Source organism: Mesocricetus auratus, unplaced genomic scaffold (genome assembly GCF_017639785.1).
Source record: "Mesocricetus auratus isolate SY011 unplaced genomic scaffold, BCM_Maur_2.0 Super-Scaffold_100004, whole genome shotgun sequence".
Lineage (NCBI taxonomy): Eukaryota > Metazoa > Chordata > Mammalia > Rodentia > Cricetidae > Mesocricetus > Mesocricetus auratus.
Genome location: NW_024429189.1, coordinates 9,587,024 through 9,604,633, shown reverse-complemented (window position 1 = coordinate 9,604,633; position 17,610 = coordinate 9,587,024).

The window sequence follows — 17,610 nt, the reverse complement described above, 5'->3', positions numbered from 1 at the left end:
CACAAAATAGGACTACTTAAATTCCCGTGGCAACACCTTCCACTGAAATTACTATACTGGTTGAAAATTGTTATTGGTAGGTACTGTGAACGTGAATATTTCCTTATCTTTTTTCTTGTAAAGGTATAGTGAAGAAGCAATCTTTCAAATCTATAACTATAATTGCCCATCCTTTAGGAATCAGAGAAGGTAATGTCATCCCAGGCTGTAGAGAGCCCATAGGCTAAATTACATTGTTGATAGCTCTTAGATCAGTCACCATACTACATTTCCCATATTTCTTTTTGATAACAAATACAGGAGAATTCCACGGACTTGTGGATTGTTCAATGTATCAAACATTCAACTGATCATTGAAATAACTTTTCTAAAGCCTCTAACTTCTCAGAGGTCATAGGCATTTACCCTACCCAGACAGGTTTATCTTCTAGCCATTATAAGGGTAGTGCTTTTGGTTACTCTGTGTGTCACTTGCATCCTGTAACTGTACAGCCTGTATATTCTGCAACTGTTTACTGTAGTGCCTTACAATGTTCTTTCTACCACTAATAGATTGCTCATGATTCATATCTGACACAGAAGGAATGTTAATCTGTGTATTCCATTGCTGTAATAAGTCACGACCCCAGAGATTTACAGCAATATCTGCAATGTATGGCTTCAATCTTCCTCTTTGTCCTTCTCCTACACACTCTACCTGTCTAGTATTTGTCTTACTTGAGATAGTGTCCTGATCCCAAAAATTGGATGTTTATAACATGTAGAGGCCAATTTTTTGGCCAAGATTCCTAAGTTATAATATAAATATCTGTCACTGTGTCAAGCAAGCCTTCCAGAATAATGTTATTTACCTGTACTTTTAATTTTGGTCTCTTGTCATTGATAGAAGTCTGCCAAAATACACATTTTTCATTTCCTCTAGTTTTGATTGCTTCATCGTCAATGACTAATCTGTCATCCACGGTGCCATTAGTCTTTACAATAGGCAGTGTATCTTCTTGTTGTACTGAGAGAAATCTTCTTCTACAGTGACTGGGAATGACTGGACTATTTTTGATATGGGGCATTTGAGAGGCCCCTTGAAGGGTTTCCTAATTGTAAAGGTTACCTTGTTTGTCTGTGGTTGACTTACATTCACCGATCCAGTGGGGCTTTTACCACATCACCTACACAAACCAGAAGGCTGAGGACTTCTGTTTGAACCATTTCTAAGAGAAGCATTATTTCTAGGAATTCTTTGTTTACAGCTCCTATTCATATGTCATATACTATCACTGTTAAAACATCTAGTGTTATGATGTCTTTTTAAATGTCTGGAGATTGCTTCTCCAACCCAAGTCTGTAACTCCTCACAGTTAGGCCATCTGTCATCTTGGTGCCTCTTTAAGCCTTTAGAAATGGCCTCTCCTACCCAGGTTCCTGTTTCTGTACCATTATACTCAATATTAGCTGTATACAAGACCCCATTTGTCCAATTTCACTGATCTGATTTATCTGATATTTAATGGCCAAAGGACCTGTGTGCATTGCAGATTTGTATTCTCATAAGCTAAAGATTCTATATGGAGTAATGTAGTTTTTGAATCAGTTGCCTGTAAGTTTACTGCTCTGGATAATGTTCGTAAGAATTTAGAGAACCTTTCTCTAGGACCCTGTACCACTTTTGAATATGGATCAACTTTTTCTCCTGGTTCATGAACCTCCCCAGAAGATCAATTTTCACCAAAAAGAACCTGAAAATTCAAACAACAGCTTGTACATAAATTAGTGAATAAATTCGGGGAGGGAAAGCCATGGGTAGGTTGGAGACACGTGGCTATAAATAGCCATGAAATCCTATGGACATAAGGGGGTGGAGCAGTGAGCTCACCAAGGGCGGTGAGTGACTGCTAGTCTGGAAGTGCCACTCTGCAGTGGGGTGGGATCACTCCATGCGGGATGCTGAATGCACAGGTGTGGTGCCAGGCACAGATCCCAGGGAAGTGCTTGTTCTGTGGCTGTTTGCTGGCAGGTGGCAGGAGAAGCGCTGGAGAGGCGGCAGAAGCGGCAGCAATGAAAGCATACTAGATTGCCAGTGAGAGAGTGCAGGGTAACTTTCTGGCAGGCTACATGCAGCAGTCCTGCTCTTGTGGGCTGTGGAGAGGGCAGGCACAGTATGGAGCCAAGGGAGTGGCTAGGGAGTAGTGGCCATTGCAGAAGGGAAGCTGCTGATGGGCAGCCAGGAGGCACAGTGCAGCTTTCAGAAAACTGCTGCTTTTGTGAAACACAGGGGGCAGGGGCTGGTACCCGCAGGTTCCTGGTGAGCACTCATCTTGGGGCTGGGCAGGTGGAGGGGAAAGTTTCAGTAGCATTAGTTGCAAGCTGCAGGTTACATGCAGTCCCACTGTAGCCAAGAACAAAGAAGTTTGGCCCAAGCTACAGGGCTGGTGGGTCAGAGCAGATGCTCTTGACTCCCTTGAGGCATGGGTGCTGACACCAGATAATGTAATGGGGAAACAAATATATTTATTAACTGGAAAAAACTTACAAGCTTCCAAGAAAAGAGTTTTGCTTTCTCTTTTCCTTTTATATCCTTACCTGCCCCATACCTCTGTCCATGCCCCTTTAGGACATTATTGTGACCTCACCCCTACATTTGTTGGATTTAACATTTTCTGTGGTAGTAAATCTATTTCTTCAATACCCGAGATTCTCTCTTTCATCTCTTTTATTGTGTTGATTATGCTTGAATCTGTTATTTACCCGGATTTTTCATTTCCAGCATGCCCTCAGTTTTGTTTTTTCTTAATGGACTCTATTTGAATTTCAAATATTGAACTGTTTGAATTTTTCCTTCACATTTTTGAATTTTTATGGTTTTTCTTGATTTCTTTGATTTTTTTCATTTCTTGCATGCTTTGATTTGTCCTTTTCTCTATTTCTCCTATTTTTGTTTGTCTTTCCCTCCATTTCTTTAAGAGCATTTCTTATTTCCTCTCTAATGGCCTCTGTCATCATCATGAAGTTATTTTTAAGGGCATTTTCTTCTGCCTCATCCTCATAGGGATGCTCAGATCTTGCTGGTATAGAACCCTTAGGCTCTGGTGGTGTCATAGTAGTCTTTTTTAATGTGTCTTATACAGTTGTCTGCTCATCTCCTCCTCCAGTGGGTACAGCTGGGTGCTGTGATTCAGGGGAACTCTTTTCCTCTAATTAGTGTAGGTAGGTTCTGTGGCTTAGATCACTGATCTTTCTCTCCCAGTGTGGGCAGAGTCAAGGCTCCAATGGTGGCTGATGTACTTTTGGATTCTTTGGGATGTATGATGGATAACCCCTGTTCTCTGGGCTTTCTCTTACAGTAGGGGCAGTGTCAAGGCTCCCATGAAGGCAGATGTATCTTGAATGGTTTTTGGATGCCCCCTGACATGTTGTGGCAGACTGGTCGTATTTATTGGACACATTTGTCAGCCTCCCCTAAGAAGGTAGTGGCCCCCTACTATGATCTGATTTTGCAATTGTTGTGTAAGGTGCGCAAATTAGCATCCAAGCCTTTGCAAAGAGTACTGATAAAATTATCCTTCCTTATGATAAGGAACATCTACAGACCTTCCGTGATGGGTGGACCCTGTTTCTTACATCTACAGGCGCCAAGTTTGGTAACCATTATCCCAATAGCCCCTTGGTATCTTTTTTTAAACAACACCCTGTGATTTTTCCCAAGATTTTAAAGGAGAACCCTCTATTTGGAGCTTGCTCAGTCTTTACAGATGGCTCTTCCAAGGGTTTCGCGGTGGTGGTTTCTTATCAGGTGCAGAAGAGGGTACCCATAGGTACCCATAGGGCAGATGTCAGCACAAGCCACAGAGTTGTTTGCCTGCTTGATGGCCTTCCAAATGTTTGAGGGGGAGCCCTTTAATTCATATACTGATAATGTTTATGTTGCCAACATTGTTAGAACTTTAGAAACTTCTCCATATGTTCTTCCAATCTCTCCGGTTCGTTCTTTATTAGTTCACCTCCAACATCTTATTTGGGAGCACATCTACCCTGCTTACGTGGGATTTGTTCCAGAACTCCTTGCCCAGGGCAATCAATTTTTTGACTCCTTGACCCGACTTAGGGTCTTATTCATTCAGGATCAGCTTGCCCACCAGCTCCATGAGCAGTATAGTCTAAATGCCTGCTCCATTAAATTTCACACTGGATGCCCCCTATCCATTACTTCTCAGGGACCTGATTATGCCCCTTATCATAATTCTCCCAATGAGGGGGGAAATCCTCGGGCCCTCAGGGCCAACCATCTCTGGCAAATGGATGTCACTCACCTGCCGCAGGAAGGGAAATTGAAATACATGCATGTCTTTGTGGATACGTATTCTAAACTGATTTTTGCATCTCTCCACTTAGGAGAGAAGATTAAAGATGTTATTTCTCATTGCCTGCAGGCCTTTGCCTACATGGGTGTTCCCGATGCCCTAAAAATGGACAATGGCTCTGCCTATGCCAGCAATTGCTTTGCTGCCTTTTGCAAGGAACAAAGAACATCACATTGTCCATTCTTTTAGTATTCCTCACAACCCTATGGGACAGGCCATTGTGGAGTGCACCCGTGCCACTCTTCAAAAATATTCTAAGAAATTAAAAAATGGGGAGTATTTTACTTCCCCCAATATTAAGTTATCCACCATACTTTACATTTTAAATTTTTTGACCATAGACAGTAATAATTTGTCTGCTATGGAGAGACATTGGAACAAACCCTCCCTGTCTTTGGGAGGGGTCAGATGGAAGGACTTGATTACAGGAAAATGGAAGCCACCCACTCCCCTAATAGCTAGGGTCCAAAGAGCTGTTTGAATTTTCCCTCCAGGAAGAGAGAAGCCCATTTGGGTCCCTGAATGGTGCATCAGGCATGCTGACCCTGATACTACTCCCGATACTAGGAATACTCACCATGATAAAGATAGTCAAACCATCGCAAAACACTCAGGTAAGGGAAATATGGGTGCTGGTGAGGATTTCCCCCCCCCATTTTGATGCCAGTTAGCCATTCCAGCTCACTGTTCATCGCTTTTTATAGCACCAATAATACATTGGGAGCGGCTGTTGCCAATGAGAGATTAAAATGTCAGAAACTAAACATTCTGAGTTTCAGCCTCCTAAAGGGGACTCTCTGTTTTATTAAAAATATTTAATATCAGCCGGGCGGTGGTGGCGCACGCCTTTAATCCCAGCACTCGGGAGGCAGAGGCAGGTGGATCTCTGTGAGTTCGAAGCTGGGCTGGACCGATAGCCTCCAAAACAATACAGAGAAACCCTGTCTCGAAAAACCAAAAAAAAAATATATTTAATATCTCCTGGATTAAATTCCAGGCCTCTGCCTGACACCACGGTCGGGAAAGAAAGGGGAACCTGAGAGATCGCCCTCAGTTGGAGGGTGGATTGAGTAAATCTTAAGGCTTTTGCGTGAGCGAACATCCTCAGTTTGAGGATGGATTGAAAATGGGTGAATCAAAAAAAATGGTAACAGTAAATGAGGCAGTGGTATTAAGTAAATAACAAGGAAAAGACAAAGGTATGTGAAATCGAAAAATGTTTATTTGCATTTAAGGTCAATTTTGTGAGTCATCTCTAAAAACTTTTGGCCAAAAGCCTGGCCTCTCCACCTTGCATCTATGGAATTACAAGGTATGGCTGTAGTCGCTGACTATAGCTCAAATGGAAGAATGATGAAGGGTATACAGGACTTTTTTAAAACCTTTTTAGTTCAAGGATTGGCTGGAGTTGTTCTGTTACAGAGATTTCAATTAAGGAAGTTTCATTTCAACAGACTAATTATGACCTAGGGAAAAAGGATGACCCAAAGATCTATGTATGTTCTGAATGTATGATGTGGCAACACAGTATATGTGAAATGTGATTGTCAATTCGTGAGTGTGAACTCCTTATATGATTAACAGGATACTTAAATCCTTTCTAAAATAGTTAAAAAGCTACCTAAATTGCTTTAGATATAGCCAAAAGGAACATCCAGTCAGTTGGTTAATGTCTTAACAGAAAAGACCTAAGTTTTCAGAACCAGTTGATTTTTTTCAGGTAACCAGTCTGTCTATTTTGTTTAGTTACAAGATTTTATACATTGCCAGAATTCCTTACTACAATACTTAATGACCAAATGTTTCTGTCCAAATTAATAACTGATTCCTTTACTGATGGAGTTATTCATATATAACTCTCTGTGTTTTAGATGTACACATCTTGGTGAGAAAGCAACATTCTTCTTTATTTTCTTCTTTCATTTTGCAGTTTTCCAAGCTGTAAATTCAGAGCCTCTATGAAGCTAGAGACACATTTTTTGTATTAAAGTTTTGTTATGGAAAGGCTCACTATTTTGCAACTGTGAAAAGAGTGGAAGGGAAACCCCTGAGAAAAACTGCGCTAAATTATTCCCTTTTAATTTTGCCACAAACTGTAAACAAAACAAAATAAGGGGTATGTTTGCCAACAGTTCATATCAATAACTTTCAAGCAGGATGTTCTTAAGTGGCTCCAGTATATTTTTAAATTTTTGACATTGTCCATTATGTGGGGAATAAAAAATGAGCTGTTTCAGTTCCCCAAAATCATATAACTTCTTCATTTTAAAGAATATCTCAGTTGGTAAGAAATAGAACTGTCGTAAATATCTTAGAAAGGAAGACTGTGTAATAAATACAGGAGACTACAGTTTTTACTTTTTTGGTATGGGGTTACTACTTTTGGTATTCAACAAGGAAAAAATATGACAAATATGATCAGTGCCTTGCTAAGCCATCATGAGAAAAGCTTCCTCCAGCAGCAGATGGGAAAAATACAAAGTCCCACAACTACATATTGAGAAGAGACTGAGAGACATTGGAACACCCAACTCTAAATGAGATGTCTCAATCAAATCCCTTCCCTATTGCACACAGAACCCTGTGGAAGAAAAGGCAGAAACAGTGTGAGATCTAGAGGGAATGGAGGACATTGAGAAAGCAGAGCCCTCTAAGTGAACATTATCAAAGCTTATTTGAACTCACCGAGACTGAGACAGCAAGAACAGCGCCTGCACAGGTCTGAATCAGTTCCTCTGCGTCTACTCTGGTTTTCATTTGGTGGTTTTCTGTGACTTCTGAATGTGGGAAATAGTTAGTCTCTGATTCTTGTGCCTCCTCTTGGGCTCTTATTCTCCTGCTTACTGTTTTTGGTCAATTCTGATGTAATAGTTTATCTTATATTTATTTTGCTTTTTGAAAATATTATTCTTTAGAGGCATCTTTTCCAATGTGAGAAAGAAAGGGAGTAGATCTTGATGAGAGGTGGAAAGGAAAGAAACAGAGAGGAGTAAAGGAGGGGAAATAATAGTCAAAATATTTAATTAAAGTACATTTTCAATACAAGGAAAACACAAGATAGTATATATACATGACTAAGTTTCAGGTACCAGGATATTTTCTACCTTGTTAAAAAGGTTTTTTCCTATTGGAAAAGAGTTGGTTATCATTAAGGTATGTATACCGCTACTGTACTATTAGACACATGATGTTATGATGCTATCCTAGTAGTCGTTGTGGTTCATATGTACCACATTCAGTTATAACTGACAGTTGCTTCTTTCTTTGGGAGCTTGCATGGCACATTGTGATAACATGAAAGAGAGTCCTCAGAGAGAAGTCAGCCAGGTCATTTCCAGCTTGCTGACCTCTAAGCCCTGTGTCTTAAGACTACTCAAAAGTGTCTTACCTGAAACTTCTGGCAGGTAGGGGTAGGGATCAAGAAAGGTCACTATCAATATCCTGTAATGTCTTGTGAGTCCCTTGGACAAACCTGACAAAACTCAACAGAAGCCTCCTGCCAGGTTTTGAAATTTATGTTAAATGCTCTTTGGAAGAGCATTTTCAAACTAGACAGAAAACTTTCACTTAAACTTCATATTTACACAAAGTCTTCTTTGTTTTATAGGCTTTTATATATTATTATAGGGAGATTTTAGTAGATATAGTTAATAGTTGATCCCTTATGATACCATCTTACTATTATCTTACCCTCGTTCTTCTGTTTTTTTGTTCTTCCTCCCTATAGCTGAATTAGAGCGCTCCCAATTTTTCTTTAACACAATTATATCATTTTCACACTGCTAATCTACTTGTTGCTCTAATTCCATATCCCACCTAAGGTAGCTTTTTTAGATTACTCATTGCCATTACTCGGGGATATGTACTCACATTCGAAGACTTGTAGGTGGTATCTTTTGCTTCTTAGTACTTCACTTAAGAAGATCTTATTTAATTATATTCATTTATCTACATAGGTTATGGATTAATTTTTCTTTACAGCTTGATAGTTTTCTGTAGTTTGTATACTCTACATTTTTACTATGCTTTAGTCAGTTGTAAGGCATTCAGATTATTTCAGTTTCCTAGCTATTGTATACAGAACAGCAATAAACATTGCTGAGCAAGTTATATCTGGAATAAGAAATAACTCTGATCCACGCACATGACATGCTGGTGAAGGAGCCATCTGCCAGCTTTTCCCTCTGCCAGAATTTCCTGCCCGAGTATACAGCACTGGGGCAGGTAAGCCATTTGACTACAACCAATCTTTCTGCAGAAATGGAATAGCCTTATAGTTATCATAACCACAGGAAGGAAGGGGAAATATAAACTGTTTACTGTAATTTTTCATATCTACAAATACTAAATGTATGCTTGTTTTGTTAAAAAAGTTCTATCTATGTTTTCTGACATAATCTAAGTTTTGTTACAAGCATAGAGCTAAAACAAAAATGGTGCAGGTTGCCAACATTTTGCAGTCAGCCACATGGCAAGCTGGCCACATGGCTGTCTGGTAGCCATTTTAATAAAGTTAAAAAAAGTTATTTGGACCACCATCTTTACAAAAGGTGACCACGTGGAAGTTATAAGGTAACATCATATGAACAATTTTTTTTTTAATTAAGATTTATGATGCTAATGCTTCTATACACAGGAATGCTAAGCTTTCTAATTCAACAGTCACCCAGAAAATAATGGCTTTAAAGGCCTAGAGTGTATTTTGATTTTCAATATTAGAAAAAAGACATTAAGGGATTTTAATTTTCTTTTTAATAACAGTTTTTAAAATGTTTTAAATTTATAAGGTTATGAGATATTTATGCTTTTAAACTGTTTTTATTGTAATGTTTGTACTTAAAGAGCTTCAATTTAAAATCATTGTTTGTTAAGCCAAATCTGACAATGTGAAGTGCTAGTTTTATAAAAGCTGCTAACTTAATGTAAGATGTTTTTAAAAATACAATAGAGTTATTTTCAACAGTCAAGCATAAGGCAGACAAATGACTAATGTTTCAGAGACCTGCAGAACATAGCATTTAAAATGTTAATTAAAAGTTTGTCACATCATTCAGACTTCCGGATCCTGACAGTGACCCAAAGTCTCCACAGAAGATTACAAGGCGTTCCTGCACCTGAATTGTGTTGACACTGACCTGTGAATGAGATGCTCAAATGTGACACTTGCTGCCTGCCAGAACCTGGCCCAGACTGTGGACAAAGTTGCTGAACACTTGAAAATTGATTACACCCACTTTGATGAGACAAAACAAGGTCAGACTTTTCCATGTTCCTCTTCCACAGAGAGAATGAAAACTCTTACCTTATAGGCCTGGCAAAGACTGATACTGTCCTTTGATACTTGTGCCTCCAACACTAATGGTAGAGACTTGGGTATGGCTGTATATGGACTTGTATCGTCATATTTTAATAGATTCAGAAATAGATTATCCTTCTCATATCTCTGAAAGTATTAATGATTGTCAGCTTGACAGCATCAGACAACTAAATCCACAAGGCTATCCCCAGCTTGGTAGCTCATTTTAGTAATGTAAAACTCAAGCCTTAATATGACTCCTCAATAAGGATCAGAGGATGTAAAAAGATCTGATGTTCAATCACAAGTTCAAGGTTTTTTGGTTTACTTTAGTTGTCATCTAAGTATAATCTTAAAGGGCTTTTCATCAGGCCAAAGGGACCTCTGTCCAATTCATACCTAGCTCTCTAGACAGACATGCTTTGAGCCCAAAATCTATAGTTTTTGCTAGGACTAAAAAATACAGATACTCAGAAACTCCTTTTTCTGCAATACGGATTTCAGTACAGATTGATGATGCTAATGTGTCTATAACCTTTATGTCCTTTTCTATAATAAAATGTACATAGGCTTCAGAGTATCATAAGTCATACATCTTGGATCCACTTTTTACAGGTCAAAAGGACTCCTGATGAGTATAGCCTATGTTATCCCACCTGTCTATTCATGAGAATGGGATTTTCTCCTCTGGTCTTGGAACTCCCACCCTGTTTGGTCACTGAAACTATGGGTTTAAAGAATGTCAATTAAATACTTCTGTTCCCAGCTTAAACATGTCTTAATCAGGTTTCTGCTTCTGACAGACATATCTGAACATCAGTTTCTGACTACAGCCTGCTCCAAAAGACTGCAAGCCCTGTACTTGCTGTGGATGTAAACCAGTTCACCTGATGTAAATACCCCCTGTCTCTTCAACAGAGTCTGCTAATTAACTGCTTCTGATAGATAACCCATTACCTGACTTCCCTTTTTGCTTTTGAATAGCATTTCAGCCTTCTTGAGTCCCCTAACTGCTTCCCAAAGTCAGCATGAAGCAACATGAGAAAGAATACATTGCCCCTTTTCCCTGGCTGAGATGCTAAGTTGAAAGAAAACTCCCTTACATAGGGAGCAATATGATAACAGATGCAAATATCACTCCCTCAGAAAAATCTGTCAGCTAATGTCAGGACTTATTAACACCCTTCTGAGCCCCCAATAGGCAGAACTCAAAATTGAGTCCTGTCATGGGTACTTTGAGAAGAGGGGAAGGAAGAGACCAGCCTCCAATTTTAGTAGCCATGACAGGCTAGCATGTGCTTGCATGGTCTTCCCACTCCTGTCCTGGTCACTAGGACGTCAGATGCCCTCCTCTTTTCTATTTAAACAAAAATAAAGGTCTTAACTTTAACATAGTCAAATCATATATAACAGAACAATTATCAAGTAAGAATACAGTTACAATATTTTGTCTATCAACATTCAGCAAGATTTAAAGAAAATATCATCCATCCTATCCTTGTGAGTCTAAAGTTCTATATGTAGCTTACCTCTTACATAACTAAGGAAAACTATAATTATAGCTATCTGTCTTCAACTCTATCAAAGACCACAGAAGGATAATATATAAACACTAGGATTGACCGAGATATCTTACTGTCTGGACAGTCACCCGAAGTTCCTCTGTAACGTTGGGGCATCCATCTTCAGCCCATAGGCCACAATGTGTCTGGAACACTTCTCAGCAAAGTAGGAAATTTCGAACTGTCCATCTGCATTGGCAGTCTGTCAGTCATTTTTCTGTGTCCTGCAGAAAGTCTGGTAGACTCTTCCATTAAGCAGGAACCCTGTAAGACTGAATTCAGCAGTCAATTTCCTGTGGGTCCTGCATGTCCAGATTATACAACAACAGTCAAGCAGTACAGGCAAGAGCAGTTTCTTGCCCAAATGTCTAATCTTGCCATGTTGAAAGCAAACTCCATAACAAGTTTCTCCGATGCCCATCTTCCTCTCAGACATAATTGGTGCTGCCAGGAGCAGACATTTCTCATTGTCAAGAAAAACCGTAAACCATTTTAAATGCCATTTTCTGAAGGCCTTTGAGAGGTTTGAAAATTGTTTATCTATCTCAAATATATTTCTGTATATCTAGAAAACCTAACTTACCTAACTATAAATTCTATTATCATTAACTATCTATAGTCTGTATTCAATTATGCATTATGTTTTAAAAGATCAGTAATAAGCACAATACTTAATCAAGAGGAGAAATATACACATCACAAAATTGACCTTGAATTTGTATCAATGAATGAAAAACAATACCCATAAAATAATTCCCTTTTTTACCATGAACAAGAGATCGCTTGTTATCATTAACCAATTATAAACAATCCCATTTAAATGAAAACAAAGATTTGTAAACAAGATGGGAATTAGGACGTTGCTCATTCCAAACTGCTTCGTGCTGGAAGGGGGTGCTGTTCATACCATGGGGATCATGACAAAACTCAGAAACCTGTATAAGTCCTTATTTTCGTGTTCTGTAAAGCTGCACCATTTTAGCTGTCTCAGTTGTTGGAACACCTGGCCCACTGCTTCCGGGGGTCTTGGTTCATCAAACCACAGAAGCCTGGAAGGAATCCTCAGCTTTTCATTTTCTGTAGAAACATAAGTAAAATCTCCTTTCCCAAGTAACATATCCTTATACTTAAATTTTGAAGTCAAGGCATTTTTAAAAGATATAAGTTGGATTAACTTAGCAGCATTTATAATCAAGTGTACTTTAGCAGCAGTTCCTTCCTGAGCAAGCAAAAAACTGAAAAACATAATAGCGTACAGTATCCAGACTCTCTGTGTATTTTCCATCTTTACGTGGCTTATTTATTTATTATTACTTTATTTTTTTCACTTTTATTTCTTTTTCTCTGAGACAGGGTTTCTCTTTGGAAATCTGCTTGCTTCTGCCTTTGTAGCAAATCTTACTCTGCCTCCCAAGTGTTGGGATTAAAGGCGTGTGCCACCAATGCCCAGCTTTTCTATTTATTTACCACTATGCCCGATTCTTTTTCTCTCTCAATCCTATATTTTTAAACACACTGTAAACCTTTAGAGGTTTTGTTCATCCAAGTCTGACTTTACTGTAAATCTTTATGTTTTTCTGGCCACGTGTCTTATCTGTAAAACCGAGGCTGTTTTAAACTGCCGTTTTTTTTTTTTCGTTAAGATGGCAGGTGTAAGCGTGATTCCAGCTTAGTGCCTCAGTCCATGCTGACCTCCAGCAAAAGCTGCCACTTCCAGCTGTACGTACAACTTTTAAATCATTAGCAAAGCTTCTTAAAACAACCTTGCTGGGTTTTTGTTTGTTTGTTTGTTTTTTATGCCGAGTCAGGATGACTGCCTTAATCAAGCCACGAGTCTCTGCTTGCTGCTTGCAAAACAGAGCTCGCCTGAGGAAATGCTGCTACCAAATTCTGTGGTTTTCTCTGTTCTTCTGTTTCTAAAAATTCCTTTAAAGCTTTTGTCGTTTTGCGTGGAAATTCAATCCCACTCCTGACACCATTCTGTTAAGAGAAGCTTTTTATTTGAGAAAAGCCTTCCCTCCCACCTGGTTCTAGATCAGCATCAGTCCCAAATAAACACACAGGAGGCTATATTAATTATGAAGTTGTTGGCCTTGCTTGTTTCTTACTGGCTAGCTCTGACTTAAGTAATTACCCCATAATCGTTAATCTAAGTATTTCTCTTACCGAATAATATACAACTCATTTAACAATGTAATGCAAATTTCTAGTTCTTAGAAGTTATTATTACCAACTATATACGATATTAAGGGCTGGGTGATGGAGGCAGAGGCAGGCAGATTTCTGTGAGTTTGAGGCCAGCCTGGTCTATAAAAGCTAGTTCCAGGACATGTTCCAAGGCCACAGAGAAACTGTGTCTTAAAAGACCAAAAAATAATAATAATAAGGAAATGTTGGTGAGTTATTAGTTAACTGTTACAATTGAAGTTGTAACCATCTTTTTGTCAAAGACAAAAAAAGTTATATAGATATATTTTAGAAAGGCAAGTTGTCTTCAAATACTTCATGGATCTATTATGCATACTCATTAAAACTTAAAATGTAGCTTCAGCTCTCACAATTATCAAATGAAATTAAGATTCATTCACTTGAGACCAGATAATAAACTAGGAAGGAGAATGTCTAATTGTAATTTATGAAAACACAGCCATAAAAAAAAGAGAAACCACCAGTTATTTCTGGAATAAAGCTAGATTTTGTAACAGCTATTCCACTGTTAATGGCACTATCCTAGTCAAGTAGAGAATTCCCCCAGTGTGTTCTTTGTAGATTATATGATAAATGTAAGAAATAGCCACTACAGCAACAAAGACTAGATTTTCTGTATTATTAGGTGGTGCTTTATAGACAGGTTTCTCTGTATGCTGCTTCTTGATTGGCAGCTTCCAGATATTTTTAGCGAATGACTTTCAACCCTTCTTGATATTTATCCCTCTGGCCATGGATTTTCTGAAATGTCTTGGGAGAAATGGTGGTAAGGCGATATGCAGTCTGAAGCAGACTTTTACTCAGAGCTTCAGTTCCTGAAAACAGCCATCAATTTATCTTCATAGAATGCCAAGAACCCCAAGCCAGACGTTTTCTCATACTGTTTTTAAAGAGTACTAAAAACAAGCCTAATGAGTGAGAGGACAAAGACTTACCACTCAAAAATAGCTTATATAATGTTTAAAGTGTTGCTGACTTTCCCCTTTCTCATTCCTACTCATCGAAGTACTCACACATTTTAAATATTTAATACTTAACTTTTAAATATATCCCAGTGGGAAAAGTATGATCGCTGTGATATTTCATATATTAGAAGCAGGGTTTAACTTTTTGCTATGTCATTTATCACTTTTCCAGTTGCAACATGCAATCTGCTGTTTGTTTTTTTTTTTGAAGGTGAACTTTCTCTCTAAGTATTGTATAATATGTATGCGATTTTGCAAAAGGGACATGCAATATAGCCCTCACTCTGGCACTTTGAATCAAGAGGTTGGTGTTGTTATATTTGAACTTATATTTCCTAATTGGATTTACTACATTTAAAGCTTAACTATAATGGTACCTTGCTGATTTTAAACTGTGGAATACACTTCAAAACCATGTATTACAAGCATCAAAAGGGAACCCTCCCCCAAATGCAAACATGCAAATTTAAAGCCAGCATTCTCTGGCTTCTCTGACTTCCTAATACTTGCTATCAAATAGTGTTGATATCAGAAATTTTATTTGGGTAAGAAATTCTGAGAGAAATGCAAATTATATATATAAGAAAAGTATGTCACTCTATAAGCCGTGTTGTAGAGTTCTGATTTTCTGTTCCCACCACTCCAGTAGGATTGGGGAAGTAAGATCAATTTTCTAAAGCTATTTAAGACTTATAGGTCACTCTCCTATCTTTATTGTTCTGAAGTCCCCCAGGGAGATTTCAGCAACCAATGAAGAGACTTGGAGGAAGCAAGAAGAAATCAAGTTCATTAAGCAAGGGAAAAGAATTAGAATATGTTTACATGACAAGTCCACAGGGAAAGCAGAATAAAATATTTCATAAAATATGCTAACTTTTCTTATTTATTGGAAAAATATTGAATAAAACTTGTGACCATTCTTATATATAATTATATCTTACTGGTTTTCATTACAGCTTTCCATCTTTTTTGCTGAATTTTGGAAATGGCATTGATTTTAACGTACAAATTATTAAACATAGGATTTAATTATATAGTGAAGTTTAAAGGCTGACCTAAATGCCTTTTTCTGTTAGTCTCATTAGAAATTGTGTTTTGCTCATTTAATAATCTCCAGCATTTATGGTGCAATAGCTTTCATATTCTATATGAGTATGGTTAAACTACCTGCTATTTTTATTTTGTTACTTAAGATCCCATGTTAGTAGTATGCATGGTGAGATTTTATACTGATGATGGAGATCACTCGTGCAAAGACTTGAAGAATAAATGAAGTGACTGTTGTACACAGCACAGTCATTCTAGAAAGTTTCTTATGAGCCTTTGAGTACATTGGACAATATCAAATAGTCTTCAAAAATATTGCTTAAAAGTTTCAGTTATTAAAACTCCCTATGTTGCTTACAACATATAAGTAGGAAATTTTCCCACTTGTCTTTTTCCAGTGTTGTCCAAATCAAGCATAAAACCAAAAAAAATGTCATTTGCCATACCAATAACTATAGGACAGACTTGAGAATATCATAAGAATTTGTACACAAAGGGATTGGTAACCACAGGGTAGCAACTTGCTGATGGCATAGACTGAACATTTTCATTTGACCTGAATAACTTCCTTTATGCAAGAACCAGCATTTTCCTGTCTATATAAAGATGCTTATCTATCTAAGATTCAGTGCAAATGAAAGATGCATCTCATAGTTTTGATACATTTCCTTAATGTTTTCAATTTGACTAGTTTAGATATAATAATTGAGGTTTTGAGTTTTCACTAAAGAGTTATTTTCTTTTCTTGAGACTTTACTTGTTTCTAAATTTTTATAGAAGGAAGGCAAAAAAAACAAGGTAGCAAAGCACTTTCAACCTTCTGTCCTGATCACTTTTGCTTCTGAAAGTGATCACCTCTTTCTTTTTTTTTTTTTTTTTTTTTTTTTTTTTGGTTTTTACGAGACAGGGTTTCTCTGTATTGTTTCGGAGGCTATCGGTCCAGCCTGGCCTCGAACGCACAAAGATCCGCCTGCCTCTGCCTCCCGAGTGCTTGGATTAAAGGCGTGCACCACCACCGCCCGGCTGTGATCACCTCTTTCTTGCTGACCATATAAATAGCCAATATTTTCTTCCTATTTCTCCGAGAAAGCAATAAAACCACATCCCCAATATGACATCTCAGTTTCTTCACAATATTGTAATACACACAAAAAATAAAAGACCCAGAGACAGATATGTGGGTTCAAACTTCAAGATGAAAGCCAGAGAAACAAAGCAGCCATCCACTAGCTCTTACCTCTACTTCAGACTGAAAAGGTTGTTCCTGTCTCCGTGATCTCTCCTACAAGTCTCAGACTGCTGCCTCTCCTCAACTTGGAGGGAGAGTAAATCTCTGAATGCAGCCTGAGAAACCAGGCTCATGTCTTTTATCTATCTCTCTAGGGTTAGGGTTAAAGGTATGAGCTCTGTTAATCTTTTAGACTGATTTACTCTCATGTAGCCCTTGGTGGCCTTGAAGTCACAAAGATCCATGCTGAGTCCTGGGATTAAAGGTGTGTGCTACCACTGCCTAGCTTCTGTAGCTAACTAGTGTTGATGGCTTTGCATTCTGATACTTTAGGCAATCTTTATAAAAGTATAAATAATATAGCAACACACAATATCTTCTGTATTTTTATTCTCTTGTTCTGTCTATGGGAAATTGAAGATTTTATAAATTAAGAGTATTCTGTGACAGAAAAGACTTCTGAGAATATCCATTACAACACTGTCCCAAATTCTATGTGAAAATTGTTGCACAGGCTAGGAGAAAAATTAACTTTCAAATTATATAGTGAGTTAGGGACACATTGTTTTACAAACAGCCTGTTATGATTTCTACCTCATGTTATTTTATCTATTCCTCATTATCTGGTTTATGTAAAAGTTCAAAGCAGAAAATTTTAGTATGCTTTAAACAAAATAAAGAATGCATTCATAACAAGGATTCAGGAGTATGTTAAAACAAGGTTGGTAATTTGCAGTTGTATTGGATTGCTCAATGTCACCTAAAACAGTCTCTCTTCTTGTAATTTTTGAATGTTATTCTCTTTTAATATTCTAATGAGCAGTCTTTTGTCATTTGCACATCAACTCAAAATCAGAATCTCCTGCTTCTAATTACCTGCTACTTGCTTATCTGCTTTTGTTCCTATTCCGTATAAACTTCTGACTCCTAATTTTCACAATATTATGTC